Source organism: Phyllostomus discolor, chromosome 6, assembly GCF_004126475.2.
Source record: "Phyllostomus discolor isolate MPI-MPIP mPhyDis1 chromosome 6, mPhyDis1.pri.v3, whole genome shotgun sequence".
Lineage (NCBI taxonomy): Eukaryota > Metazoa > Chordata > Mammalia > Chiroptera > Phyllostomidae > Phyllostomus > Phyllostomus discolor.
The window spans coordinates 158,685,804-158,694,573 of NC_040908.2; the positions used below are offsets into that span (position 1 = coordinate 158,685,804).

Genomic DNA, 8,770 nt, shown 5'->3' on the forward strand with positions numbered 1-8,770 from the left:
ACTGATTGCCTTCTTATACCCACCCCCATGGTGGATCAAACCCATAACTTAGGTGTGTGCCCTGACCAGGAACCAAAACCTTTATGCTTCTACCAGCTAAGCCACACTGGGCAGGGGGAAATGCCAACTTTTTACTGAAAACTACCTTGATCATAATTTCTGATTGTTTCCTCATGCCCCTATTTCAGAACCCCTATAATAATTTACATTTTATTGATTTTTATATTCCTTTTGCCTTCTTAACATGTTGTATCACTAATTTGTAATTCTTTTTGTATCTCCATGCCTCAAACTTACAATCTATAAATATAATAAATGATAAAAGCAAACATTCATATCAACATTTTAATCTTTCTTTCCTAGAATCTATTACTCCTTTATAGCAGTTGATGACAATTAATCTATAGATTTCAATAAATACATGAAATCTGGTTTAAAGGAGTTACCATTTCTAATTATAATGCAATACAATTTGAAATTAACATTTTAGGGAAACTAACGTTTTACTTGAAAATTAAACACATAGAATGAAAAAATAATCTTAGTAGTTCTAAATTATATACAAACCTGAAAAATTACCTTTCTTATGTATATAATGTATCACAATGTGAATAATATTATCACATGTGCGTTAAAAATAAAGTGACATGCAGATGAAATTAAATTGTTCTGGGATTTGATTCTCTCACTCAGTAAACCCTCTAAATAGGTTTCAGATCTCTTGGGGTCTCAAGGAAGGAAAGGCAGACCCTGATGCCAAAACCTGCTTATAGATAAAAGATACTGATTAACATCACTAGTGGATAGACAAGTCATTTGTTGGATGCTCCTGTGGATGTGACTTAGTCACCCAACCTAAAAAATAAGGCATGGATTAGATTGCTGAGGTTCTTTCTATCATTAACATCCTATTGATAGGTAATATCTGATAACATTCTTACAGCAGTAGAAAATATTTCAACATCACAATATGGTCATATTTCAATACCATAGTATTTTGGTTATGAAGTGAGACCTGGATTTTTTCTATTTATAGCATGACAATTTAATTACATCTCTTTTTTTTTTTAAACTAGCATCTTTCTTTTTTTAATTTTTTTTAAAGATTTTATTTATTTATTTTTAGAGGGGGAAGGGAGGGAGATAGAGAGAGAGAGAGAGAAACATCAATGTGCAGTTGCTGGGCGTTCTGGCCTGCAACCCAGGAATGTACCCTGGCTGGGAATCGAACCTGGGACACTTTGGTTCCCAGCCCGCGCTCAATCCACTGAGCTACTCCAGCCAGGGCTAATTACATCTCTACACTTCAGTTTCATCATCTATGGGGGCAGAAATAATAATATTCATCTCATGGTACACTATAAGGATTAAACAAAATGATGCACTTCAAATGCTTAGAAAATATTGTGACCCACTCACAAAAATGTTACTTCTTATTGATTGCTTTCATCATCATCATCAACAACAACAATGCAGATAACTGTGTGTTGGAGCAGAATATAAAAGGGCTTTAGTTCATAGAAACCTCAAATGAAAACTACTCAATGAATAAAAATTATGATTTGCCTTTGTTGTGACAGTGCTGATGGTTATAATTTGTTTCTCTTTGGTGAGAATTTGTGTAGGTTTTAATTTTTAGGTCTGTTCATTAGTTTGTTGTTTCCAAGGAGGAAATAAAACATGTTTTGATGAACTTACCTGATTTTTAAAATTTCTATCAATAAGATCTAAGCAAATATAAAAGTTTACTAGACAATTATGAAGCTCTAGAATATGCAGTGTCATTTTGCCCCCAAAATGATGATTCCACATGATAAATAGAGTAGGTCTGATTGTAGAAATCAGGATGGGATGACATAAAGATGACATGACTTTCAGTAGTGGAAGTATTTTAGAGCCCAGGTCTCCAGACATTTACTTACTTGTTCATAATCTTCCTTGTTATATTGTCTTCTGGACCTGTGATACCAAATCCAGCCCCATAGGCAGGCAAACCCAGTGACCTGGCAGTCTGAGTGTAGATGTTGTTACTCTTGTAACAAAAGCTGATAATGATAGCAATACCTTCCTAGGCAAAATTTTAAAGACCAGTGGCATAGAATCTCCTAAATTTAGGATGCTTTCATTATTTATTGATTCTAGTGGAAATATTTTTAATGATTATTGAATTCTTAACCACTAAACAAGTAAAATTCTTTATATAAGTTGAATATGCAATGTATTACAGCAAATTAATTACAGGATTTTAACCATTGAATTGATTTTTAAACACTAATTCAGAAAATCAATCTTAAATGACACTTGCATGGGAGATAAACATGAGCTTATTTTTCTGTTTTATTTTAAGTGTGGATTCCTTACTATAGTTGCAAACATCCCCTTTTGTCTTTTCCCAGTCCAGTTCTTTCTTTTTAAGATCTGGTTTCCAAAGACTGACCTCAGTGCATCTAGAAGGCTGCAGGATATTTTGGGGGGAGCAGGGGGAATTCTGAGATTTAGGCAGGCATGGCAGATACAATACAGGTTCATTATTTATTGCCTTATTATTCACTACAGTGTTTCTCACTGAAATCACTTCCAACACTACACATCTTGGAATATTTGCTGAATATTCCCCTATAACTTATTTCTTCTTTGCACCCATTCTGCTTCTTTATTGATTATTTCCCCTGGCTATACAATATATATTTTCCCACTTTGTCCCAGTTTAAAAGTCTATTAATAACTACAGATACAGTGGTTCTTCAAAATACTTAATATTTCTGGGACTTCACACCAGACATTGTCATACCTTGGAGGTAGGAAAGTGTGGCAGACTCCGGACAGCAGAGTTCCACCTTGTTGTGGCAGAAAGAGAAAATGAATGCACAGGTGACAGCAATCCTGTGGAGAAAAAGGGAACAGCATGGCTACTCTCTTAAAGGGAGAGAGAGCCTATGAGTGCCTCGGCCACTGTCTCCAAAAAAGAACGCCCTGACCCTTGCCTAGAGACGCTTTTATTGTTTTTCTTGGGGCTTCCATCAGAGAAAGATTTACTATCTATTTTATAGAACATTGTTGTCTACATTTTAGGTACAATCAAGGAAATGAAAATAACATGCAGAGGGGAATGGCGGTGAGCTGATTAGCTCTGTCCTTGGGTGAATTCACACAGGCTTTGGGAATTACCTTAAAGACAGAGGATACACATTTGCTATTTTAGACCAGGGTGATGGACTTTTACCAAGAGCAAGCCATAACAATCTGTATGCATTTTCTGGGCCCGATTCCCACAGGAAAACTTCTCACTTTGAAGGTCTGGCTCCTGCCTACCACTTTGATTCTGAAGGTTTTCCATACAGAGCTGAGTCACTTTTGCCAGACTGAAACAAACTGGTCCCATACAGGAAACAGACATAAACTATAGAGAGGAAGAAATATAAGCACATTTTAAAATATATTGATGTTAAGCAATGCATTTGCACACAACACACAAACAAAACCTCAAGGCTTTTTTTATAGGGAAGTCAGATTGTGTATCCTCGATGCCAGAGATTAGATAAAGTTTGAGAAAACAGCCTTACTATTTCTAGCTACTGGATGAGTAATTAAAAGGAAATTCAAAGGCCAATTTATTTGTTTACATAAGTTTTATATTACAAATGGTCCCATTAGCATTTATTAGGTACCAGTTACATAAATGCTCTATGACTATCTGCTGATTTTTCCTCTAACCATCAAAGAGTTGTTAAATAACTTTATGGTCACATGATCAGTCAGTATCAAAGCTAAGATTTGAATCCAGTGAACTCTTCCATAGCTACTGGGCTCTTAGCTGGTATGCTAAAGTATCTTTCAAGATCACAGATATTCTTCTGTAGAATTATCTAGTTGACAGGTGAGCTCTCGTTTTTTCTAGGATTTCTCTCAACCCCACATTATTTTACATGGAAGAATATGACTATAGCATTGAAAAACTTGAGATTTGCCCCTAAGGATGTTACTAGTCCTCTTAATTCTAGCAGGTCTTTTCAACTGAGCCACACTCATTCCCTTTCAGTTTGTAAGGAGCAAATTCACCTCTTGATGCACACAGCTTCTGAAGAGTTACCGCATCTCCAAACGCCACCTCTGAAAACATCCTCAGGTATCAACAATTACCTCTGTAAAGAAAATGATGAAAATGAAAACAAATCAAATAGGTCATGAAAAATGCCATGACTATGACTTTATTATCCTTCTATTTGTTTCTTTAGAAGGGTCAGTAAAGATATTATGGGTTCATTGGTCACTCAAGTAAAGTCATGTATGCTGACATCCTCTATATTGGATGAGAAAAACAAGAAAAGAATGATGTCAAAAAGTAATTAGAACATGCCAACTGAGTTCCTACTTGTTGGATTCACAGATTATCTACCTCCCAGAATCACTTTATTCTTGGAATTTCTCATAATTTATTCACTAACTGTGGTGGGAAATACGGGCTTAATAATCCTAGTTAACATCACTTCTAGCTTACAAACCCCCATGTATTATTTCCTCAGCAACTTGTCTTTCTTAGACATCAGCTACTCCACAGCAATCACTCCTAAAATGCTGGTGAATTTCTTAACACCCAGGAGAACCATCTCTCCCTATGGCTGTGCACTACAGATGTTTCTCTTTGGTCGTTTTGCTGATGCTGAGTGCCTTATCCTGGCAGCAATGGCATACGACCGCTATGCAGCCATCTGTAAGCCACTGAGCTACCCTACACTTATGTCCAGACTGAAGCAGTCTGTGCCTGCTTCATTGTGCTGGCGTACTTCAGTGGAAGTGTGACTTCAGTGGTGCACGTGTGCCTCACATTCACACTGCCATTTTGGGCTCCAATGTTGTCAACCATTTTTTCTGTGATATCCCACCTCTCCTGGCTTTATCATGTGCAGACACCCATGTCAATGAGCTTCTGCTCTTTGTCTTGTGTGGCTTCAACCAGTCTAGCACTTTCATGGTCATATTCCTCTTTTATGTTTGTATCCTCATCACTGTTTTGAGCATCAAGCCCTCGGGTGGCAGAAGCAGAACATTCTCCACCTGTGCTTCCCATCTCATGGCAGTCACCTTATTCTATGGATCAGTCCTGTTCACCTACTTACATCCCGCCACCAGCTACTCCCTAAACAGTGATAAGATAGTGGCAGTGTTTTATATGGTTGTTTTCCCCATGTTCAACCCAATCATCTACAGTTTCAGAAACAAGGATGTAAACAGTGCCCTCAAAAAGCAATTAGAATGAAACTGGATTTTCAGATGAATGAGAGCTTAAATCACTGAACAAACTTTAAGGGATGGCCTGCTCTTCCAGTTTCATTATCGGTACTGTGCTGAGATATCAACTCTTTTGAATTTATCTCCAACAATAAAGATAACTTTCCAACCTCACTCTTTGAAAATGTTTTTGTCCTCTCTCATGTTCCCTCTGAAATTATTCTACTCTGAAACATTCCTAAACTAAAATAAATAATAATTTTTACTCTCCAGTTAGCTTTGCACTTTGATTTATCATACTATTCTTTATCATGTTGTATTGAATGTATATGGTGACTTGTCTGTCAATGTGCTCATATTAAAAGTTCCTTGGCAGCAAGGGATATATATTGGTTCATTTTTCAATAACTATATAACACCTGGTATATAGATTATTTTGAATTATTCTTTTAGTTTTAGTGTACTCTATGTTTAAAAAACATTGAAGAGAATATTGTCAAGTGAGCTGACTTCTAATCCTTCCTCTATTGAGTAGGGGGCATAAGTTTGCATGAGGAAGCATATCAGCTTTTTTAATAGGGACCTATTTAATGTAAGAGTTACTTTTCATTTTCCAAGATAAGTTAGTTTAAAATAAGTGAACCACAATGTATTTGAAAATCATAAGTTGTTATGAGTTTATCTAACTTTGAACCTGTAGAAGCAGCACAATTTACATTTTGGGCCAATACTTCTTTCTTGGGGGTGCAGGTATAGTGAAGAGAAGCCCACCCTGTACATTTTAGGGTGTTTAGCACTATCCCTTGTCTCTGCTCAGTAGCTGCCAGTAGCAATCCATCTACTTATGACAACAAAAATGTTCAAAATTTTCCCAAAAGTCTCTTCAGAGGCAAAATTTTTCTTGGGATGGAATCACTCATCTTGCTCAGCAGTGTTTCTTTGACCATTAGGCAAATACAGCCATTAGAGGGAAGTCACTGCCTGAACATAAGTCAGAATCATAATTTGGGAAGAACATCTCAGATGTGATTTATTCATTTTGTTCTGCATTATCACCCCAATTTCTATTTATTTCTAAGATCTCCTCTGACAGTATCCATAAACAGAAACAATTAACACATAATTTTAATAAAACAAAAATAAAATTAAAGTTCAACATATGTTTTATAAAATACAGCACGCTTGAGAGGAAGTTAGAAGTAGGTAAGGTATTTATGACAATTACATGTCATGAGATTTACTTTTCTGCTTCTATGAGGAGACAGGGTGCTGAGAAGCTGTATTTTGTTTCAGTCATAAAAATAATACACAAAGTTAAAATACTACAACTGGTGTTTCCTTGCCCTGGCTGGTGTAGCTGTGTGGATGATCGTGAGCTGTGAACCAAAGGGTTGCAGATTCGATGCCCAGTCAGGGCATATACCTGGGTTGTGGGCCAGGTCCCCAGTGGCGGCCACATGAGAGGAAACCACACGTTGATGTTTCTCTCACTCTCTTTCTCCTTCCCTTCCCCTCTCTTTCAAAATAAATAAATAAAATATTTTTAAAAAATAAAATAAAACTGGTGTTTCCTTTATAAAATTATGTGCATTTAATTGAGGTCATGAATAAAGTCTATGGGATAACTCTGTACGTTTATTTCATTGACATTGAGCATTGGGGGTGGGGCAAGTGAGTGAATGCAAAGAGTTGAATAATACCAATTTTTCTAGTGTGATCAGACAAATAATCTGCAGATCATATTTAAAGAATATTTATCTTCAAAGGAATACATTCATAAATTTTTTCTCAGAAATAAAAATATTTTTTGACACAGATGAGACCATATTTGCCACGCAGATGGCAGAAAGAGGAAGATAGGAAGGAAGTATTAATTGAGAACCCAACTTTTTTTGGCTGCAAACACTGTTAAGTATGCTGGAGAAGTCTCTCCTTAACTTTTAACTGATATTTTGCTATTAGTTCTAATGAAGTTTTTTCTCTTGTGATATGGTAATATCTTTTATTTTGTGTCTAAAGGCATGTTCATGTTTTATCAGTATCTTCACAACCATATAATAATGTCATAATTCTTTAAATTTTGTACTATATTTGGATTGACCCAAGATTTCACACTGTATTTATCTGCCTATATTAGAACATATTCTACTATTATGCTAAAATACCCAAGACATGCTAATGAATTAAGAGCAGAACTATACAAAACCATCTGCAACACTTTCCAAACACACAGATGTTTATGTTATTTGTATGATTCAAGAGAGCTAAATATAAAATTATATAAAAAGCTAATACACCTATGTGAAATATATGCAAAATTTCCACACTGTCCACAGATCCAGGGTGCTGGTTGAATTATTACACAGAGGGAGAACATACATTTTATATAAATTCTCCCAAAGGAGAGCATACAGTTCAATTAATTCTATGTGTGTGTATAATCATAGCACTTTAACGTGAATGATTGTTAAAATATTCGGGGCATGATGTCATGCATGATTTATGTGAATTTTACAATGGATCAGTGAGGTAGCCACAGCATGCATGAATGTCCCCACTTTAAAACAAAGAACCCAGCTTCACTTATTTCATCATTAGAACATCCAAACATTTGTCTGAGCAACATGCATGGGATTGGAACACATTTCTTTAATTCTTGCAATGGCATTTAGTCTCTGTATTGTGCTTTACCCAAGATGTTTGACTTTTAGGAAGCATGTTCTTGTTTAAAATTGTTTGATTTCTAAAAGGGGTACAATTTATTCAAGTGAAAGGAGAGGCATCTACTGAATAACTATTGAGAGGACCTGCTACTCTGATTAGCCCCAGTCCCAAGACACCTGAGAATTTGCTAATGATCCAACCTGTGGACATCTGAGATTCCATGTACGCCAAGAGACACAGGTTGTGTCACCAAAAGAAAAGAAAGCACACATAAAAATCTCTGCCCTCGGTGATAAGCCCTTTAAAGAATCACGATAATGTGGTCTTCTCTAGATACTCTGCTTATTCTTGCCTTTTCTGAGTTGTGAGTATGTTTAGGAGGTGATGATGTGGGTCTACTTTGGCTTTTGATATTTCCTGTTATCTCCACACTGCAAAAATTTGTTACCAGGTATTATGATTCCGTAAAAGCCATAAAATTTCCTAATCTGTGTTTTATTTTTCTTTCATATGTTCTTATTTTGTGAAAAGGGCAAAATTTTTCCATAATATCTCTATTTAATACTTGTGTATGTGAGAATGTCTGCATTTTATGTATTTAATAGTTGGTTTATATAGAGTCTAAAGCTACTTGTATATTTATGGCAAATTTCAGTTATTTTATGGTAAATGGGATATCTGAGAACTATAATGCATTTTAGCATATCACAAGGAAAATGATTTCATTCTAATCTTACATGATCGTAATTTTTGGAAACCTTTTACATCTAGTTTTATTTTCTGATTCCACTAGTGATATTTGAAGAATAATTTTCAATCCCCGGACTGTCACTATGCCTGCCCTATTGGCGAAAAACCTGGGTGTGCACACAGACAC

At 35.8% G+C, this 8,770-nt stretch overlaps 1 pseudogene; it reads left to right on the plus strand.

Moving 5' to 3' along the window:
• Positions 1-4,353: 4,353 nt before the first annotated feature.
• On the plus strand, positions 4,354-5,257 carry LOC114490168 (annotated as a pseudogene).
• Positions 5,258-8,770: the final 3,513 nt, after the last annotated feature.